The sequence below is a fragment of the Giraffa tippelskirchi genome, chromosome 11, assembly GCF_054371585.1.
Source record: "Giraffa tippelskirchi isolate mGirTip1 chromosome 11, T2T-mGirTip1v1.2.pri, whole genome shotgun sequence".
Taxonomy (NCBI): Eukaryota; Metazoa; Chordata; class Mammalia; order Artiodactyla; family Giraffidae; genus Giraffa; species Giraffa tippelskirchi.
The window spans coordinates 52,150,594-52,173,603 of record NC_137285.1 but is presented as its reverse complement, the minus strand read 5'-3'; the positions used below and the strand labels follow the sequence as shown (position 1 = coordinate 52,173,603).

The window sequence follows — 23,010 nt, the reverse complement described above, 5'->3', positions numbered from 1 at the left end:
CAGTTCAAAAGCATCAATTCTTTGGCGCTCAGCTTTCTTCACAGTCCAACTCTCACATCCATACATGACCACTGGAAAAACCAGAGCCTTGACTAGACTGATCTTTGTTGACAAAGTAATGTCTCTGCTTTTAAATATGCTATCTAGGTTGGCCATAACCTTCCTTCAAGGAGTAAGCGTCTTTTAATTTCATGACTGCAATCACCATCTGCAGTGATTTTGGAGCCCAGAAAAAGAAAGTCAGCCACTGTTTCCACTCTTTCCCCATCTATTTGCCATGAAGTGATGGGATCGGATGCCATGATCTTAGTTTTCTGAATGTTGAGCTTTAAGCTAACTTTTTACTATCCTCTTTCACTTTCATCAAGAGACTCTTTAGTTCTTCTTCACTTTCTGCCATAAGGGTGGTGTCATCTGCATATCTGAGGTTATTGATATTTCTCCCAGCAATCTTGATCCCAGCTTGTGCTTCCTCCAGCCCAGCGTTTCTCATGATGTACTCTGCATGATCTCCTATTTGTTCCAAAGTCCGTAACAAACAAGTTTTGGGAAATCCATGGAAAAGAGAAACACATATAAAAAATATTGTAGATTTCCTTTTATATGCAAGTTAGTAACAGTATACATTGTTATCATTCTTGTTGTGCGTGTAGTCTTTAAGTGCTTATTAATCCATTCAACAAGTTTTTCTTGAGTGCACACCAGATAATCATTATATTAAGCTATTGTTAAATATTCCATAATGACAGACATTTTATTTAGCATAGATATTAATCATATTGAATCTTGTTCTTTAAAAAAAGCATATTTTAAATGAATTAACAAATAAAATTTTATTTTTCTTAACTCATGGGTCAAGTTATCTTTAAAAATTAGATGACTGGTAGTTTACAGATCAAATTAGAATTATATTTTGTTGAATATTTAATAAATGAATATTTGGCTATAAAAATACTCCAAGTGAAAGTGAAATCACTTAGTCGTGTTCGACTCTTTGTGACCCCATGGACTATAGCCTACCGGGTTCTTCCATCCAAGGGATTCTCCAGGCAAGAATACTGGAGTGGGTTGCCATTTCCTTCTCCAGGCAATCTTCCCAACCCAGGGATTGAACCCGGGTCTTCTGGATTGTAGGCAGATGCTTTACTGTCTGAGCAACCAGGGATGGTGGTAAATATAGAAGAAAATGTATAAGTCCCATTTAGTAAAATTCCTCACCTTTTAATATCCAAATTCCATATTCTGCCTCAGAAGTCACCCTTGCCTACATTGTGGGGTGTAACTTTCCATTATTCTAGGCATTTAAAGACACACAGAGTGAGATCATATTATAATACACACACACACACACACACACATATATATATATGTATGTATATATATGGGGCTCCTCTGGTGGCTCAGCAGTAAAGAATCTGTCTGCAATGTATGAGATGAGGATTTGATCCCTAGGTTGGGAAGATCCCCTGGAGGAGGGCATGGCAACCCACTCTAGTATTCTTGCCTGGAAAATTCCATAGACAGAGGAGCCTGGCGGGCTACTGTCCCTAAGTTCGCAAGGAGTTGGACACGAGAAGCGACTGAGCACAGACATGCACATATATACACATATATGTGTGTATATATATATATATAATTCTACTCTCTACTGTCATTTGCTTATTTCTGCTCATTTATAACTTCTGAGGCATTTAATGTATTTTTACATATGTATAACTTACTTATTTTCCCAAATTTTATTGAGTTATATTGACATAAACACTGTATTAATTGAAGATGCACAATATAATTATTTGATATATTATATGAGATATGTATTGTTAAATGATCACCGTTATAAATTAACATTCATCACCTCACAGTTATAAATACATATATATATATACACATATGTATGAATATACACATACACACATCTTTTTAATGAATTCAGTTTTCCATGGTTGGGTTTACCATAATTTAGCCAATTTCCTAATTGTGATTTTTATTATATCACTATATTGATATAACAATGATGTCTTATAGAGTATCTTCATTCATATATCCTTGTGCACATATGTGAGTGATTTTGTTGAATATATTCCTAAAAGCAAGGTTCTTTGGGACAAAATATGCATATTTTAAATCTTGATCGATATAGCCAAATTGCCTTACAAAGTGGCTATAACCATTTGCATTAATATTATCAATGGTACAGCAGAATGCTACTTTCCCTGTAAAGATTTATGGAGAAATGTTTACAATTTTATTTGTGGTCCAAACATTGTGACTGTTCAATCAATAATAGAAAACTATTTTTTAGATTTAATGTCCAATATTATTAACAGACTTAGCCAGATTACACATATTTATACATTTTTTTCTCAGTTAACAGCCAATTTTTCAGCGTGCTGTGTTAAAGGATGCAACTAGGATTACGCCTTTGTCAGGTACTTAAATTTCTAACAGTTTTTTCTTTATTTTAAAGTTATGATGTTAGGTGCATAAAAGATTCATGAGATATACTGGTAGGTTGTACCTTTATAACAATATATAAGGCTGTCACATTAAACTTCTTTTGTCTGACTGGGAGTATTTGTTTCCTGATAGACCATAAAAAATTTATTTCACTTAGTTGTGTGTATCCATTCTTTAGCCTTGAGACTATTGATTTCATATTGTTTTATAGGTGCCTCTTTGCAAATCCCTAATGACTAGAATTTGAATTCTTTTTTTTAAAATTTATTTTATGTCACTTAATCTGGAAATTTCTATCTTTTGAAAGGAATTAGATGCAATTATTGATATATTTTGATTTATCTATTTTATGCTTTCTATTTTATTTTATTTGCTCCTTTTTGTTATATTGTTGACTTGATGAATTAGTTTTCTTTGGTTTTGGAATTCCATATCACATTTTTATTCATCGAGTGTCTATATTTTTGTTATATATTAAAGTATAATTTACATGTAAATGAGGTACAAAGACCTTGCTTGTACAGTTTGATCAGTTTTGAAAATGCACTTTTTCGCAAATGACAATTTGTCCCTTTTAAAATATTACATTAGAAAAGGCAAATCCAGGACAAGGAAATGTATGAATGACACAAACCTTGACTGTTGAAGATACACTCCTGTCAAGATGGCCATCACCTAAGAAATCTCCCTCTTGTATTATCCCAATCAATCTCAGTCTTTCAAAAACAAGTATGGTTCTCATTTCTATAACCATTAGTTAGTTATGCTAATCCAGAATGTCATGTAAATAGAAGTGTACAGAATGTGCTGTTTCATGTCTGCCTTATTTTAGCCAGCATATGCCAAAAATTTTTGTCCATGTTATTGTGAGCATCAGCAATTCATTTCTTTATTTTGCTAAGTAGTACTCCATTGTATGGGGCTTCCCTGATAGCTCAGTTGGTAAAGAATCCACCTGCAATGTAGGTGACCTCGGTTCGATTCCTGAGTCAGGAAGAACTGCTGGAGAAGGGATAGGCTACCCACTCCAGTATGGAATACCAGAAATTCTTTATTCATTGATCTATTGTTGGATGATTTGTTCATTTCCAAATGTCTGTTATTATGAATTAAACTACAATAAACATTCTTGTATAAGTTTTTCTTTGTGGATGTAACAAAAGAATTACAAAGAGTCTGGGATTTTACCCTTTTGAAACCTGAAAAGTTTGCTTGGCATAGTTTCATGAAATCTGGCATACATCAGAGACTAGTGAATCAAAGACAAACGACTCTGTACCTTCGGGCACAATAAGCAGCTTGAGTATCTATATATTTGCATCAGTTCCCCTTGCCTCTGAGTCTTATGAGATGATATGGTGGGACTGAAGTGGGTGTTATACATGCAGTAGGTTTGTGACAGGACCAAGTGCTGACAACACCAAATGCTGGTAAAGACATGGAGTAACACGAGCTCTCACTCATTGCTGGTGGGGCTGCTGAATGGTCCAACCACTTTGCAAGACGACCTGACCATTTCTTACAAAACTAAACATATGATCCAACAATTGCACTCCTAGGTATTTATCCAAATGAATCGAAAATTTGTTGTTGTTGTTTTTCAGTTGCTAAGTCATGTTCGACTCTACAACCCCACGGACTGCAGCACAACAGTCTTCCTTGTCCTTCACTATGTCCCAGGGTTTGCTCAAACTCACGTCCATTGAGTCAGTGATGCTCTCTAACCATCTCACCCTCTGCAGCCCTCTTCTCCTTTTGCCTTCAGTTTTTCCCAGCAACAGAGTCTTTTCCAATGAGTTGGCTCTTCGCATCAGGTGGCCAAAGCTTTACATCCACACAAAAGCCAACACATGAATGTTTATATCAGTTGTATTCAAAACTGCCAACATTTGGAAGCAACCAAGATGTCCTGCAATAGGTGAATGATTAAATAAGTCACAGGACATTCATATAATGGAATATTATTCAATGATGAAAAGAAATGTGCTACTAAGATTTGTAAGACATGTGGAACATCAAATGTGTACTGCTAAAGAAATCAATCTGAAAAGGTTATATGCTGTATGAATCCAGATATATGACCTTCTGGAAAAGGCAAAAGTATACAGAAAGCAAAAGGAAGAGAGGTTGCCAGAGGTTTAGTGGACAGGGGAAAGGAATGAATAGGTGGAGCACAGGACATTTTTAAGGCAATGAAATCATTCTCTATGATACTGTAATGATGGATATGTGACATTAGACAGTTGTCTAAACCCACAGAACTGTATAATAGCAAACTCAGGGACTTCCCTGGTCCAGTGGTTAAGACTCTGCTTTACAATGCTGAGTGTGCAGGTTCAGTCCCTGGTCAGCGAGCTAAGATCGCACATGCCCCAGGGCCAAAAAACCCAAAAAACACATAAAACAGAAGCAATACTGTAACAAATTCAATGAACACTTAGAAAAAAAGTCCTCATAAAAGAATCTTTCAAAAAAAAAAGTGAACTCTAATGTAGACTGAGGGCTTTAATTAGTTAATAGTAACTCATCAATATTGGTTCATCAATTGTAACAAGTAATAAGTGTAACCACACTAATGTAAACTGTCAATAAAAGGGGAAATTATGTGTGGTAGGCTAGTAATGGAAGATGGTAGGCAATACACGGAACTTTCTATACTTGCTGTGTAATTTTTCCATACCCCTAAAACTGTTCAAAATATAAAGTGTACTTAAAACGAAACAATATACACATACCTACTATGACAAAGGAGGCAAGAATATAAAATGAAGAAAAGACAATCTCTTCAGCAAGTGTGCTCGGAAGGCTGGGTAGCCACATGTAAATCAATGATGTTAGAACACATCCTCAAAGCACACACAAAAATAAACTCAAAATGGCTTAAAGACCTAAATATAAGACATGCCACCATAAAACTCCTAGAAGAGAACATAGACAAAACATTTCTCTGGCGTAAATTGTACCAATATTTTCCTAGATCAGTCTCCCAAGACAAGAGAAACAAAAGCAAAAATAAACAAATGGGGCCTAATCAAGCTTAGAAGCTTTTGCAAAGCAAAGGAAACCATAAAGAAAACAACAAGACAGCCTACGAACTGGGAGAAAATATTTGCAAATGATGTGACTGACAAGAACTTAATTTCCAAAATATATCAAGAGCTCATATAACTCAATAACAAAAACCCAAACAACCCAATCAAAAAATGGGCCGAAGACCTTAATAGACATTTCTCCAAGAAGACACACAGATAGCCAACAGGCACTTGAAAAAGATACTCATCATCACTGGTTATGAGAGAAACGCAAATTAAACCTACAATGAGGTACTGCCTGACACCCATCAGGATGGCCATCATAAAATGTCTACAAGTAACAAATGCTGAAGAGGGTGTGGAGAAAAGGGAACCTGCCTACACTGTTGGTGGGAATGCAAATTGGTGCAGCCACTATGGAGGTTCCTCAAAAAATTAAAATTAAATGGAACAGAATATGAAAAAGAATGTGTGTGTGTATATATATATATATATAATATATATACACACACATATATGTGTGTGTGTGAGAGAATCACTTTGCTGTATAGTAGAAACAAGCAACATTGTAAATCAATTATTCTTCGATAAAATAAATTTAAAAAAAAAGCAAAATAGAAGAGAACAAATAAACACATCCCTTGAAAAGATGGTTTGGAACTAAGATTGTTAGTGTCTCTGGTCACACAGCACACACTCAACCTACAGGGAATTATCCACAACTATATGCTGCTGCTGCTGCTGCTGCTGCTGCGTCGCTTCAGTCGTGTCCCTCTGTGCAACCCCATAGATGGCAGCCCACCAGGCTCCCTGTCCCTGGGATTCTCCAGGCAAGAACACTGGAGTGGGCTGCCATTTCCTTCTCCAATGCATGAAAGTGAAAAGTGAAAGTGAAGTCGCTCAGTCGTGTCCGACCCCCTGCTTTTTATGCCATATTGATTTCTGGTAAATTTTCCTATGAGTATGACACCCTGTTTGTTACTCTGATTAATCTGACTAGAAGAAGGTTAGAACAAAATATATTTATTTGTCTTGTATGACATTTAATAAGGTTACTGTCAACAGAACTCCAAACCCCAGGATAAGGTCAGCCTACAGTACTGACCTCCACTATGCTCTCCCTCCCATGGTTTGAGCCAAGCCAACTGAACAAATGCCATAAACCATCAGGGCAGACCTTGGAAATCCAGTGTTTATTTACATTTCTGTATTGATATTTCTACTTGGCCCAGATATGGCTTGATGTATTAGCAATTACATAGCTTCTGTCTTAGCCTGCAAGGAAGAGGTGTAAGGTAATTCTACCCATCCATCATAACCCTGGCCAGTGAGTTGAGGCAAACTTGAATCCCTTCCAGATCCAAAGTGGTGCCATTGATTACTTCAGTTAAAATCAAGGACAGATATCACATAAGTTGGAATTGAATGACTCTCGCCATAGAGATAAATAACTAGACAGCTTTCCCTTGGAGAAACTCTCCCAAATAACCAAAGATAGGCTCATTTTGGAGAGGTCTCTGCAGCCATCTGAGACATACGTGATCTACTTGTCATGCTTCCTTAATTGCATGCATCCTGAGGCACAAATTTTCAAGTTTTTAAGAAGGAGGCAAGCTAATGTCTGGCTTCCACACACAAAATATCATTTCAGGGGCACATATATTACCTAGAGAGACAAGGTTGTTTTCAAATTTGAGGGCCGTCCAAATGGGACCTCTACAAGTCAAGACGGTTGATGGGTGCCACCCCATGTGGTGTTCTAGTTGACTGGTGGCTCCTAGGGTTCCCACTTCAGCTTAAATAGTTGACTCACTTCCTCATTTTGCTTTTTTTTTTTTGAAAGGACTCAAGACACACAGTTCAATCTGTGCTGTTTGTCCACACCACCTGCTGGGAAACATCTGTCTGCTCCACAGAAGTGACTGAGAAGGCTAGTGGAAAGGTATCTTGATGTGATGACAAGTGTTTTTCTTGGGAAGTAGAGGGCTTGGGATCATTCCCTGCTATTCCTAATATACTTTATAATACAGTTAAGGGAAATAGCAATCAAATTACGGCCAGAACTATCTGGTAACGGTTGGCAGACTCTGCAGTTGGTTAAATTCAAGGCATTTGCAACAAGTTTGGTAGAGCTGGAGCAGGGCATTTTCCTTCATGAAGAAAGTTCCAAGAGTAGTTCTTAAAAAGAAGCATTATTAATATCCTGATTTCCTCCATACCACCCTGCATCTATCTAACATTCCTTCTCCAGGTGCTGAGAATGTTACTCTCCCTCAGTCATTACCAAATTGGTATGTCCCATTCTGGTAGCTATAATTTCACTTTTTTCCCCTCCCCAATCATCTCTTACTCTCAGCCGTATTTTCCATAGAGAAGGTCGGGTGCTAAAGGAACAAGGGTATTTTAATAAACCTTATAGAAACCCACTATGCACCCCATGTGGCCTGCATGGGCCATGGTAGGGGGCTCAGCAAGCAGTACTCTCAACCAAGTGGTTATTTATCTTTAGGATCTAAAACACTGCGAGTTCAACAAGTGAATCCAGGTGTCTGAAGCAGAATCAAGTTTGAATCTCTTAGATTCCTTTTTCATTGATTTACCACCACAATGATAGACTGTGTGTGTGTGTGTGTGTGTGTGTATGTATGTATATATCAAGTATATATATATATACATACACACACACACACACACACACTTGATTTACTCTAAGGAAGAAAAAGCAGCATCATATTCAGGAATGTTCAGAGCAGAATCCCAAATATTCAAAATCAGTTTCCACGAACTCCCACCTCTTTGGTGGGACCTATACAAGACAAGAAGAGTGGACAGTGCCTCCTGTGTGGCCTTCTAGTTGGCTAGGTAGGTCTTAGGGTTCCCATTTCACCTCAAAAGGTGACTGAGAGAGAACTACCTCTTTCTGGGGACCAAACTACCCACTAAGGTTTGTGAACAAGGAAGAGATGATAAAGGTAGAGTTAGAAATATTTTTGAGACTATTTTTGAGGAGCCATTCCAATACTTGGACATACTAGATGTCTCTGGATGGTGGGAAGTATGGAAAGCCCATTGACTATCTTGATCATTACCCTTGTTGAGTGGCCATTGTGATAAAAAACATGTTATCTCCCAACTGCAAATGATCCAGAAATACAAAAACTTGACATAGATTAGATTGAAAGGAGAAAATAATGTGGCTAGAATTGAATGATCCAACTGGAAGAATAACACTATCATCTGAAAAGTGTCAAGAGCAGGGAGGTACTACCAATAGCCCTAAAAGGATTCAAAGATCTACTATAATCTTCTGGGAAGAGAGGGGGCAATGCCCTGTGTGATGTAGTCTTCTCCACTGCAAGACAAACAGATCAACTTATGGTAGGAGACACAGGTCTGGTAGTGGTGCCCTCTGAATCAAAACCCAAGAGTCCTTTGCTTTGTGCCAAGTCTCTGATGGCACATATGTTGTTCTGTCTGGTACAATGGTGAATTCAGCAAAAATGGGGGCATCTAAGTAGAGAAGTCGCAACTGGTACCTTAATTTCATGCAGTCTCATCAGAAAACAGGCCCTTACTATGGGCATCTACATGTGTGACTCAGTAGCACCATTAACCATGATTTTATTCCTATAGTTTATGGCTCTGAAGAATCTGTCTTAATCTGCCACCTGTGGTTCTCTAAATGGCAGATCAAACAGCTAAACCACTGACAAAAGTCAAAGAGTCAATAAAATACAATAAGGTTTATAGAGTGGCATATTGGACAAAGATATGTGAAATGCCCTATCCTCAGCTGAGCAAAGTAACTGTCTATTTTTGTCATGCATAGCTGGGACTAAGGCTGGACTGTGGCTGTAATCCAGTAGACTATCAGATTTCAGCTTGGGCAATCATAAGTGAACAAGGCCCTGACATTTAAGTGAATCTCCTTGAATCAAGAAAATACAGTGGCTTTGCTTCAGGCAATACAGTAGGGGCAGAATGTTTCTCCCAATGAGATAGCTGCCACTTTTTCTTGTAGAAATGTTATTGCTTTTAATTCCTAATTTAATATTATATCAGTGAACATATTGTGTATCATTTTAATACTTTTAAATTTATTGATATATGCTTTATGATTCAGCATATAATCTGTTGTTTGTCTGCCAATAAGCTCACCCAAAGATATCTTACTCTTTTTATTATAGTTTTTCAGCATTTCCACATGACTTTTGTAATCCATCTCTCTGATAAAATTCTCTATCTATAGTGGGGAGAATAATGTCCCTCCAAAGATGTCTGTGTCCTAATTCCTAATACCTGTAAATGGTATGTGATATGACAAAGGAGAATTAACGTTTCGTTTAGGATTAAGATTGCCAAACATCTGACTTTGAGATGATGAGATTATCCTGGGTTATCCAGGTAGTCTCACTGTAACCACAAAGTTCTAAGAAGTGAAAGAAGGAGGCAGGGGAATTAGTGTTGGAATTAAAAAGAGCCTTGAAAATGCTGTCATGCTGGTTTGGATGATGTGGGAAGGGGCCATAAGCCAAGGGATGCAGGCAGCCTTTAGCAGCTGGAAAAAGCAAGGAAACTTATTCTCCCCTAGATCAAAGGCAGCCCTGCTGATATCCAATTTTAGCCCATAAACCTCATTTCAATGTTCTGACCTTCAGAACGTGAAGATAATGAATTTCTATTTTTTAAGCCCTTAAATTTGTGGTAATTTGTTACAGCAACAAATACACCATCAGTCCACCACAGGTTAGCCATCTCTCTCCACTACTATTTTTCACTTATATTTTAACATCCCTGTCTGATAACTTCAATATTTGATCACCTCTGGTCCTGGTTCCAGTGACTATTACTTTTTGATAATTGGTCACTAATTGTTGCTTCTTTGCATGTCTCAATTTTTTTTTCTCAGTAGAATGCTGGACATTGTGAGTAAATAAACAGTAGAGACTGAGTAAACAGTATTTATTCCTAGAAAAGGGGACCTCATCTCTTTCAGGCTGCTAAGGTGGATTTGGACTGATCCTAAGTTTTGTTGTTGTTTTCATTAGACTCTATTTGCAACAGGCTTCAAATTTGATGCTGGATCAGAGCCCTCTTTTTAGCAGAGATGGGGGATCTGAGTGCCTGAAAGGTTTATCTCAGTTCTCTTGTGCCCACTCTTAACCTTTGAAAGTCCCATAAAACTACATCCAGAGATGGGTCTCTATCAGCTTTCCAGACCTCCTTAGAATCATAGAAGACACTACCTGAATTTAGCATGGGACTTCCCTGATGTCTCAGACAGTAAAGAATCTGCATGCACTGCAAGAGACCTGGGTTCGAACCCTGGGTTGGGAAGATCCCTGGAGAAGGGAATGGCAACTCACTTCAGCATTCTTGCCTAGAGAATTCCATGGACAGAGGAGCCTGGAAGGCTATTATCCATGGGGTTGCAAAGAGTCAGACAAGACTGAGTGATGAACACTAGAGTAACTATAGGGTTTCTTTCTGTGTCCATGTCTTGCACCTCACTTCAGCAGGCTCCACATATTTGGTCCTCAGGAAGAGGTAAGGGATGTCCCTTTGTTTTGCTGTAAGTTTATTTTTGTTTTAGGTTTAAATGATTCAACAACAAAAGAAATCATTAGTTATACACACTTAGACAATTTCAATTTTTATAGAATGCTATTTGACCTAATTTCAGTATACAGTCATTAAAAGGAAAGGAATGGAAACAATAGAGTGCAGTAACAGCACATACATCACCAAATTGGGCTGATCAACATCCAGACTTAAATAGCATGAGGAAGTCCCTCATTAATAGCAATCTGGAGTCCCAGCTGGGATAGGGTCACTGATGGTGAGTCTACCCAACAGGTGCAACTTCAAATTGCCGTTTGGGGGCTCCTTTTTATCAATCCCAGGCCACAAACTGAAATCACCATCAGTAATTCGTATGCAAAAATGCAGATCTGGTTTTCTTTAACCTTTTTACAATGCTGTTTGCTTCGCCTGAGTCATAGGAGTTTGTTAGACCTGGGAGCGGGGTGTGGGAAGGTTGGCCAGATCTCCAGGGGCTCAAAAATTACAAGACTCACTCCCTTTCTTATCTAAAGTGCCTCCTGACTCGCTGTGCTTGCAGGCAGGCATGGAATTCAGGCAGTATCCAGGCAGGTCAGAGGCCTGCTCTCGTGTTTCTGAAGTCTGAACAAGACTTCCTCTATTTTAATTTCCCTAACACCTTCCCATCTCTCTTACTATTCCCCTACACTAGACAGCTTCTGTCTCCTACTATGTCTGATGACCAGGATACCTGTAAAGGACCTCAGCCCTCTTGCTTTGTCTTTAATCCAGCAGTCCCCTTCTTTTTAGCACCAGGGACTGGTTTTGTGGAAGACAATTTTTCCACAGACTGGTGCAGCTGGAGGGTGGTTTCAGGATGATTCAAGCATATTATATTTATTGTACACTTTATTTCTATTATTATTACATTATGATATATAATGAAATAATTACACAACTCACTATAATGCGGAACCAGTGAGCTCCCTGAGCTTGTTTTCCTGCAACTAGACGGTCACATCTGGGGGTGATGGGAAAGCGATGGAGAACAGCTGTAAATATAGATGAGGCTTTGCTCGTTGGCTCACCACTCACCTCCTCCCATGCGACCTGGTTGTTAACAGGCTACAAAACTGTACTGGCTCATGGCCTGGGTGATGGGGATGCCTGCTTTAATCTTTTCACAAACATTCAGCGAAAGCCCATGGAAAAGAGCTGACAAGTGAGTACCAACTCCCTTTGTGACTGGGTTCCAGTCATTGAGATTGCCACGCAGCCCACATTTAGACTTTTAAATATTCAGTAAAAGTTTCTTTTCTTCTTACCTATGTTTAGGGGAGCTCCTTCCTCCTCTCTCTCCCCTGCAAAAGATGGAGTTAACCATTCTTGTTGCTGTTGTTCAGTCGCCAAGTTGTGAGTTAACCATACACCTTTTCTTTCCTAGGAGGAGGATGTGTTTCTTTCACATCGTTAGATTGCCTTGTGATCTTAGCTCTCAGATGGGCTCAAACAGCAAAGCTACAACTTTTGTTGGTTATCCAGCTTCTTCTCATCCTCATGGTGGGAATGATGGTCCCATATAGCTTTCTACATCCTATATAAAAGCAGAAAAATTATACTTAAAATTTAACTCATGCATTTTAAGCATCACATTTTCTATCAGTCACTATCAAAGGTCCACCGGAATACCCACAAGATTCTGAGAATATTTAACTTCTTCCCTCCCTCTTCATCATTGCCAAGTTCCAAGGTTTCCTGAAATTACTGGAAAACGCTGTGCCTCTCCTTTGTTCTTTTGGGCATCAATACTTAACAATTTCCTGAAACTTTGTACTTGTGCCGTTAGCTATTATTTAGGTTTCACTATAAATTTCACTGACTTCTTTATTCTGCTTTCTTATATATTTTACTGCCCTTTGGCCTAGATCCAACTTTACTTAAGCCCTACTTTCAAAACTATTTTTTTCAAGATAGTAAAATTTCTTTGTATATTCCCTTTTTTCAATATCATTTTGACTATGTAGTTTAAGATTTATAATTATTTTCCCTAGAAGATCTTAAAATAGAATTAAAGACAAAAAAAGCATACAATGTTAAATCATATTCAAAGAATGTGCTTATACTAGAGTATGTTTCTAAGAAAGTACAAATAAATACTGAATTCTCATGCCATTTCTAACATCTCTACACCACGTAACAAAACGTTTTGTCAATAAACATCTATTGAAATCTTTCTGTATGCCAGAGATATTGCATAGTACTAGAGAGCCCAAGATGAACAGATAATTCCTGCCCTCAAATTGTTTGAAAGTAAATGGATGATTACAATATAAAGTGTTTTTGTTAGAGATAAATTCAGGATGCAGAACTTACAAGTAGAAGCTATGGCAAAACCAAAATGGTTGAACTTTCTAGGTGAGTGGTTCCTTAGCTGAGTCTTGGTATAAATAATACGCGGTTTAGAATAAGAAAAGATGGGAATGTTTGTCCCAAGAAATGGGAGCTGTAAGTTCAAAGACCCAGAAGCTAAACAGAACTTAATGGGATCTAGAAACTTCAAGTACTGCATTTCATGTAGTATATGGCACATATACAATGTGTGTTTTATATGTATATATATACACAATACATATCCATATATGTTTAAAGAAGGCATGCCCTTGCCAAAAGTAATTCCAAGAAATTATTTTGAAATACTGATATTGCTAAAAATAATAACATTAAGACATACCGTGAGCCAAATTTAGCAACAGGCTGTGAATTTGCAGTCCCTGGTTTAGAGGTTTAGACAGTAAACATTACGAAACATTGTGTCAGAATCTTGTGGCTGAATGGTGACCAGAGACAAAGAACTAGACTTCTCTGAGAGAGTTACTTCCAGCTGTAAAACTCTAACAATGAAGTTATGACAATACTAAACACCTCAATCTGATTTCACTGTCATGCTTTTGAGGTTAAAGGCACACCCAAAACCAGTCAACAGGAAGATCAAAACTCAAGACACACTCCCCTCATTTTCCATAACATTTTGACGGCATTTATTTTACCAGGTATTGTATTATTTTTGTACCACAGTCTCTTCTACTAGAATATAAGCCTCAAGAGACCAGAAATGAATTTTCTCCATCTTAAGAGATCCTATAGCATTTTATCAATGTCTCACAACAAGTAGGTAATCACAAATAAAAGGTCAAAGAAAACTTTAAAATTTAAAAGGAGAAACATTTAACTTTTGAAGACAAAATTGCATGCATTTTTAATCTTGAAAAGATGGAAAATGGAGCTTTAGGAAGCAATCTTTCATTATCAAAACCAAACCATAACAAAGAAAAGGAACAAACAAACAAGAAACAAAAATGGCCAAAAATGGTTGGTTTTTTCTCCCTTGACCCTAAGTCAAATGTCTTGAATTGGCAAGAAATGATTTTCCTCTCTTGTAAAGGATGTTGACAGTTTCTGTCCCTCGGTTACAATATACGTGAATCACAATACTTTCTCTCAATTACATTATCTTTCACCAATGAAATAGCTCTATTTTAGCAGGAGTGCAATCATGTTGCGTAAGATATAACTATTCCTGAGTACTTACAGTTGAGCTTTCTTCATAATCCCATAATGCCTTGCTCATACCATTATTATAGAACAATTATGTAAAATCCTGGTTAGGTCTTTATAGAGCTCTCTCTGCCTTGAGGCTAGGAACTCCTCTAGGGCAGAAATATTATCTCATTAATCTTCAAAGCTAAGATTGTAACAAATGCATGGCATATATTTCATGTAATAGTAGTAATAAAAAGTAGGTGTGAAATTTTCATATCAGGTTAAATTATAGATTGCAATGCTCTGTGGATTCCAACCTACTGAAGCAACAGTGGGCATTTTTTCTAAGGGAGAGGCAGTAGAAACTGGAACAATAAAGTCATTTCTCAACTTTGACATCAAATAGGATTTCTGAGCCCCAAGCAAGAAAATAGCCTTTAAAGACTGGTCAGATTTAAAAAAAAAAAATTGAATTCTTTTGATTCCTCATGACCAAGTTAAAGTTCACACCCTTGAACTATTAGGCAAAGGAAAAGACTGCAGTCTTAGCCAACATCAAACTGCAATCAAAGGAGGCCCTGAGCATGAGCTGCTTTACTCAGTCCTCCCCAAACTTCTTATCCCCAAAGTCCAGAGAGAAATATAATAGCTTTTTTTTTAACTAGTTATTTTGGAGGTGATTTATTATGCCTTAAAAAATCACTGTAGTTGATCATGATTTGAAAAAAAAAAAATATGGGCAAGATGAATCAGCTAAGTATTTTATTTTAGAGCTTTTAAACTATGTTTGTTAGTGAAATAAAACTATACTTTTCTGTTTTAATTTGTCCTAATCTTGAAGTATTTCCTGGATATTTCTTATTTGAAAACTCTAGTTGTTTTCAATCTAGTAATTATATGGCAAGACTCCCTTGTTAGTTTTTTTGTTTTTGTTTTTTGGCCACACCTCAGGGCATGTTGGAGAAGGCAATGGCACGCCACTCCAGTACTCTTGCCTGGAAACTCCGATGGACGGAGGAGCCTGGTAGGCTACAGTCCATGGGGTCGCTAAGAGTCGGACACGACTGAGCGACTTCACTTTCACTTTTCCCTTTCATGCATTGGAGAAGGAAATGGCAACCCACTCCAGTGTTCTTGCCTCGAGAATCCCAGGGACGGGGGAACCTGGTGGGCTGCCGTCTATGGGGTCGCACAGAGTCAGACACGACTGAGGCAACCTAGCAGCAGTAGCAGCAGGGCATGTAGGACCTTAGCTCCCCAACCAAGGATTGAACTTGTGCCTCCTGCAGTGGAAGCATGGAGTCTTAACCACTGGGCCCCCAGGCAAGTCCCCTGAATTAGTTTTTATTGCTGTATAACAAGGTACTATAAAGTTAGACGCTAAAAACAACCCCAATTTGTTATCTCATAATTTCAATGGGTTAGATATTTGCAACAGCATCTGGGTCCATCTGGCTGAAAGCATGATGTTGGCTGGGCTGAGTTCTTGTCTGGAGTTCTCTGGTGAAAAATCCACTTCAAGTTCATTCAGGTTGTTGGCTAGTTCTAGAATCAAGAATCTAGTTCTTGCTGATGCTGACCAAAGGGTCATTCTCAGCTCCTAGAGGCAGCTTACTACTTCCTGCCATGTCATTCTTTTCCGAACTTGGCAGTTACTTCTTCAAGAACAGTGGGAGAATACTTCTGCTATTTCAAATCTCTGACTCTCCTGGTCTCTGACTGCTAGATCTAGACTTATAGCGCTCCTGTGTTTAGAAAAGGCCCACAAAAACAATTTCTTTCTCCACATCAACTGTGTCATCTAATGTAGCTTCATCACAGGAGTAAAATTCATCATATTTATAGTCAGGGGATTCTGTGGGTGTGTACACACAGGGCAGGGATCCTAGGGGCGAGTTGCGGGCGGCATGTAGAATTCTGCTTACCACAACTGCTAAGGCTAATTCATCTTTACATTTATTTGGATCACTTCCTTTTTATTTGTATAATTTCAAAGGAAGCTAAGAAAGCAATTATCTAAAATATTCAGTGTTATAGTCTAGGCTCTTCTAGCCAAGGAATTGAGGGCAGGGGATCCTAGTGGTCTAATAGTGTTTGCTAAGCAAACTACTAGCAAGGTGATGTAGGCATTGAAGAAGTATTATCTTCATTTTAGAAGCAGGAAACTAAGAGTTACTATGTGTTATACTGAATAGTATAACCATTAAAAAATAAAATTTCATGCAGCCTCTGAGCAAGAAATAAGTCTGGAAAGATCTCAAAAGACCCATTGGGCTTTGGTGAAACTATGTCGAGATTTAGAGCTCTCTCTCTCAGTGTGAGGCTCCTATGAATGGAACACTCAAGACTGATACAGCAACAGAAGAGCTACTTATTCAATTATTAAGTGAAATTTAATTTTCACATGCACTGAAACAGTTGTACTTATAGAACCAGTGTATTCTTTTTCTAGAAGTAGTCCTAAAATGGAAAAACAAATCTGAATCAGAAGATGGCTTTTTGAGTACAGAATCGAGAAAGGGGATCAACCTACCAATCAGATGATTGGGGCTGACTTAACACTGGGGCCAAGGAACTTACAGGCTGTTAACTAAGATTTCTTTTTGTGGATAGTGAATCAACAGGCACTAACCATGTTCTTCTAGCCCCCAATCCCAGGCTTTCAGGTCTACAGACACCATTTTGAGGCATCTTATCAGGAAACACTCAAGTCCTCCTATCTGGAAAGTCCTGTGATTTTAGGTAATGTCCAGACCTTTGAGTTTATCCTACAGTCGAATCACCAGGAGAGGATCATGTTTTTCTATCATTTCCATGTTCTTGGTGGTGAGTTGGCCACTCAGTGTTCTCCAAGTTCTGAAAACTGGTATAGATATTTTATAATCACTTGTTTTTCTTCTACTGAAATTCCTGTAAGTAACGTGTCTTAAAATTGTGCCTTTCCTCTCTAATTATTGTTGCTCACTTCATTATGAGCACACAGTAAGCTTAGCAAAATTAAAATAACTATTAAACCTCAATCATTTTTTTCCAGTAAAAAGAGTAAAATTAAAACTTCACAACAATACTTAATCTTTTCTAGAAGCTCCCCTACCCCAAAAAAGCCCTCTTTATTTCAAATACATTGTCTCACTTTAGAAAAAAATTATTAGATAAGAAAAGCTTATAGTGTTGTACTTATGGTTACATTCAACCAGATAGTCTCAGGTGTTTCTTCGGGAAGATGAAAAAAGACTATTATTTGTAACATACTTTACTACTTCAATACTACTTTAAACCTGTAACTATAATTCTTCAAAAAGATAAGATGTTATGGCAAACAAACTCTCAAAGTCTTTATTTAAAGAAATTGACATTTGTATGAAACATAAACATACTCATTTTAAAAAAGAATAGTTTTCCGCTTAGGAAACATTTAAGTGATAGTTTTAGCAAAAATAACAAAGTTTAACAAAGATAATGTGGAGAAAATATGCTTTGTTGGTATGATTCGTAGAAATCAACACTTTACTGGAATTATCTAAAAATTGTTTCAATGCACCATTCAACTTCACATGTGGGGCACAGTCTTGCTGTTCCAAAATTTCATCAATTAATATTATCATGACAGTTTAATGAGAAAATGCTATACCTAGAATACACTGGCAACAGAAATGCAGTGATGTGTCTCCTACCTGTCAGCCTAGAATTCCTTCATTCATCAGTTTTGAAGAATACATACTGTGACCTAATGGGGGAAAAAAGACATAATATTTATAACATTGTTATATTAACAATTTTTTACATTTGTATATGAAATGATCTTAAGAATTCTTTTACTTGTCAATGAGCCTATGTAACAATGAAAAAAAAATCACAGTGACTTTTATGGTAAGATTGGGAATTCCTTCACACTCATATGTAAAGAGGAATTGGGATTTATTTTTCTTTCAACTCATCTGTTGTTTTTCACTAGGCTCCATGAAAATGGGTGGAAAGTTGCTGTATGGGTACAGATACAAAATTCAGTGCCACCTCATAGATTTTATCCAGTGGCAACATATAAATAGTCAAGTTGAGTTATGGCTCACTTTTACGCCACCCCCAGGCGTTTGACTGTGCTTTCCTTGTGGCTCAGCTGGAAAACAATCCGCCTGCAATGTGGGAGACATGGGTTCGATCCCTGGGTTGGGAAGATCCCCTGAAGAAGGGAAAGGCTACCACTCCAGTATTCTGGTCTGGAGAATTCTATGAACTGTATAGTCCCTGGGGTCACAAAGAGTCGGACACGACCGAGCGACTTTCACTTTCCGTCCTATGATTGCATCTGGGAGTTGGCTGTGCCCTCATGAGACTGTGCCCTAGATTGGATGCGGGAAATGAGAAAGTTTTCCTCCTTTACTCCTATCTCTTATCTTCCCATTTTCTTTGAGTACAGAGAAATTGCTTTCTCTTTTGTTACCTCTCTATCCGCATTTTTCAAATTGCTGATCCTTACCCCATACTCACCAGGACAAGACATTAATTTGATAGGTAGTTGCTATTTTTTTTTAACGAAAAAGAATGAAAAATATCAAAATATATTGCAAAGTGGAAAGGTGCATGTGTATTGTTTGGGGTACTTAGTGTGTGTGTGTGTGTGTGTCAGTCACTCAGTCTTTTTTCAACTTTTTCACACACTGTAACTGACCCCTTTTTAAGGACAGAATATAGGGCACACCCAGATAGCACTAGTGCTCTCAGACGGGTGGCTATTAACTCTTTCTCAAGACAGCTGGCAATGGGAGAGGTTGAGGAAAGAGTGCTGTATACCATGTTGCTGCCCCAGAGAGCCACCTGGTGCCCCACCTAGTTGTTGGCTATGTACAGAAGCCTGCAGGATTCATAAAGCCTTCAGCTACCATGCCCCCAGTACATGTGTGCCTTGGATAGATGTTTTTCATAGTTTTGGAAGCTCGGATAATTATCTTGCAGAGTATTTGTGAAGATCCATGAAGAAATGAAGTTACAGTACTAAACCACTGAAGTATTGGGTTGGCCAAAACACTCAGTTGGGTTTTTCCAGAAGAACGGTACGGAAAATCCAGAATGAACTTTTTGGTCAACCCAACACAATAAATGACAGCAATTACTGATAAATAAATTTTGTATTTGCTGCCTTCATTGCTATTTTATACACTCTCAGTCGAGTGTCTCCTCTACCTAAATGGCCTCTCAGTTTTCTTTTAATCACTTGGTGCATTAGGTGCAAATAGATTAGATATTCCTTGACTTGCTTTCTCAGAAAGTCAATATTCTTCCAGTATCTTTCTTTTTATACAGGCAATATCCCAGTCTCTAGCTGAACTGACCTTCGAAGGTGTATTACGGTCCCCCTGTCTGATTTGAACTGAACTAGATAGAGTTCTTTGTCTCCAAAGAGCTCTCTTCCCATTTGTATAATATTAAAACTATTCCACTGTTACAACTGGAATCTTAAGTTTAGGTCTTAAGGTATTTAGAATTTTAACAATAATATTGGGTTGTGCGGGCTTTCCAACAGACTATTAAACAGGTGAGGAAACAAAACCCCAAAAAAGTTAGGTAACTTTCCCAAGCTTATACATTTCAACTCCTATACCATTACTTTTATAGATCAGGAAATGGAAACTAAGAGAGGTGAAATAGCAGAGGTCTTGTATCAAAATGTAAATATACTCAGAACAAACTATGAATCAAGCAATAAAATCCACAGCCTGAAGTAAAATCTGTACCTGAAGTTGGAAGTAAAACCTAATGGGAGTATATTTTGTAAATATTAAGCTGATGCATTTTTATTTCTCCATTAAATCATGTTTACTGGCAGCCTTAAATTTCCAAAGTGAGGCTCAAAACTTATTTCTCAAGGGAAGAAGAGCAAGGATACAGACCAAAGCAAAGAGCCCAGTAGTCACCTGTGAGATTCAAATCTGAATTTCTTAGTCTCTCCAGCAATACCTTAGTCATGCAAGCCAGGTGTCAGAAAAGAAAAGAATTTTCTAAGTTATTTTATTTCACTCTTTCATAACTAAAGAGGCTTGTTTGATGGATTTGATTATACACTACTGTGTAAGGGAGAACATAGCCAGATCAAAAGAGGAAGTGGAGGAAGCCAGATCCTTAGGGTCCTGGTGAACAGTATAAAATTGAGGCATTGGAAGCAAAGCAGGAAAGTCAAGCACCAAGGCCCTGGTTTGCCCTCACTTAACTCCAAATATGTCTGGTACCAAGAAGGGGGAAATTGCATCATTTGACTGCATCACCTCATCTCTTCCTGAATCTGTACCTTTCGCTGTGTAATACTGCAGTGGCTGCCCCTGTGGACAGTATGCTTCTTTTTCAAAAAATTAATTTTTATTGGAGTATAGTTGCTTTATAACGTTATGTTAGTTTCTACTGTACAACAAAATGAATCAGTCATACATATAAACATAACCTTCCTCCCCCTTTTTGGATTTCCTTTCCATTCAGGTCAGTACAGTGCACTAAGCCGAGTTCCTTGTTGTTATACAATATGTTCTCATCAGTAATCTATTTTATATATTGTATCAATAGTGTTTATGTGTCAATCCCAATCCGAACTCAACCACTGACTTGCTTTGGCCAGTAGACTGAGGCAAACACAGCAGCAAGCCAGTTCAGAGCCTAAACTTTAAGGAGCCTTCCTGCCCCTGCTTGTTCTCTTGAGCCTCTCTGATTGCCATGAGCACATGCTCAGGCCATGAGAAACACGTGGAATAAAGCTGAGTTGCCTTGCACCAGTCAAAACAGCTTAGAGCGGTGACCACCAGGTATCTGCCACCCAGGCAAGTGTGGTCAGCCAAGATCAGTAGAGCTGCCTGACTGATCTCCAGCTGACTCTAGACATGTGAACAGTAAATATCTAACTCATGTGCCTCTAAAAGTGCAAGTGTTAGTCTCTCAGTCATATCCATGGACTGTAGCCCACCAGGTTCCTCTGCCCATGGGATTTCCAGGCAAGAATACTGGAGTGAGTTGCCATTCCCTTCTCCAGGGCATCTTTTCAACCCAGGGATCCAACCTGGGTCTCCTGCATTGCAGGCAGATTCTTTACTGTCTGAGTCACCAGGGGAGCCCATGTGCCTCTAAGCCTTTTTGATTATTTGTTACGCAGCTTTATTTTAGAAAAAGCTAACTGGTATATGGTTTTAAAACATAAAAATAGGTACAAAAGAAGTGGCATGCTTTCTCAGGAGTAATAGGGAGAGGTGGTTAACCTAGAGAAGTTATCCAACATGGTTTGTGGCAATGGGAGCAGCTGGACAAGTAATGTAGACAAGTCTGATTCAGATCTCATGGTTCCTTATTGCTTGCATGTGACAGGCAAAGACTGGGATGTGCCCAAACGACATGGTGAGGAGAAGCAGAAGAGATGAGAGGGCCAATGGACCAGAGAAATCTTCAGGTGCCACACAGGGAAACCAACATATTGTTTAGCAAGTCAGACTCATTCGGGTGCATGTAGCATCATGGCACCAGTCTAGGGAGGACTTTGGAGATCCATGGGGAGTTTTTCAAACTAGTTTGAACTTTCCAGGATCTTTACCTGCAGCATAAAGTGATTATCAGATTGTTAATGAAAAGACCTGTTTACTTTCTCATCTACAATTTCAGTTGGCAAAACCAGTCTTAACCCAATATGCTGTCTGAAGTCTTTCCAGGTCCCCCCGAGGGATAACGATGGTACTGCTGAGGGCATCTCTACATTCCCCATCTCAATTGTCCCTTCCTTAAAGATCCATCACTAGAGAAAGACTTTCATTCTATAATTTGAAATAAGACAACAAAAAACTTCTGAAACTGGGGTTACACAAAGGTATGATATAACATAGCCAGAAACAGGAAATGAGGTACAGAAAACAAACTTTTAGCTTATTCACTAAGTCAAGAAATCTTCTGAATATCTTCAGTGAGACCCTCCACATTTTGAGAAAAGCAACTGAGGAGAATCCTGGTATTTCTATTCTACTGATAAAAAGTTGACTAAATGGCTGCTGAGGAGGATTAATTTAAAAATGTGGGTTAGTCTGCACTTAATAGGGCTGCAGAGACCCTTCCTGAAGTGGGAAAAAATTCACAGCATGGGGATAATCCCTATGAGAACAGAAATCACTCCATACACCATCCTCAAGTATATGGCCTGAATCTGGGCACAGGAAATTTGAGAAATCTCAGGCGAGCAGAGCTTGGGTGTCAAGGTATGACGTGTCCATTATCCCTTGAGCTGAGCTCTTTTCACCCTTATTCTCTCAAGCTTTAGGAAAGTAGCGAGAAGATGAAAGAAGTAGATTTTAAACTACAATTTGGAAGGGACCCAAAAAAGCCTGGTCTCAGTTACAGAGGGAAGAGAACCTAGCAGGACCCCTCTAAGGCATACTTACATCAATCAGATAACAGAGCTCCATGAAGAGATGCAGCACCA

The 23,010-nt window shown here is 38.3% G+C and overlaps 1 protein-coding gene across 1 annotated transcript in view; it reads right to left on the bottom strand.

Moving 5' to 3' along the window:
- Positions 1-23,010, bottom strand: part of IL15 (interleukin 15) — a 318,782-nt gene that overhangs the window by 102,867 nt on the left and 192,905 nt on the right. The window contains exons 9-10 of the mRNA XM_081543549.1: positions 18,245-18,297; positions 12,356-12,624 (exon numbers count right to left, since the gene is read on the bottom strand). The gene's annotated coding sequence lies outside the window, so the exon portion shown is untranslated. The remainder of the gene's footprint in view (positions 1-12,355; positions 12,625-18,244; positions 18,298-23,010) is intronic.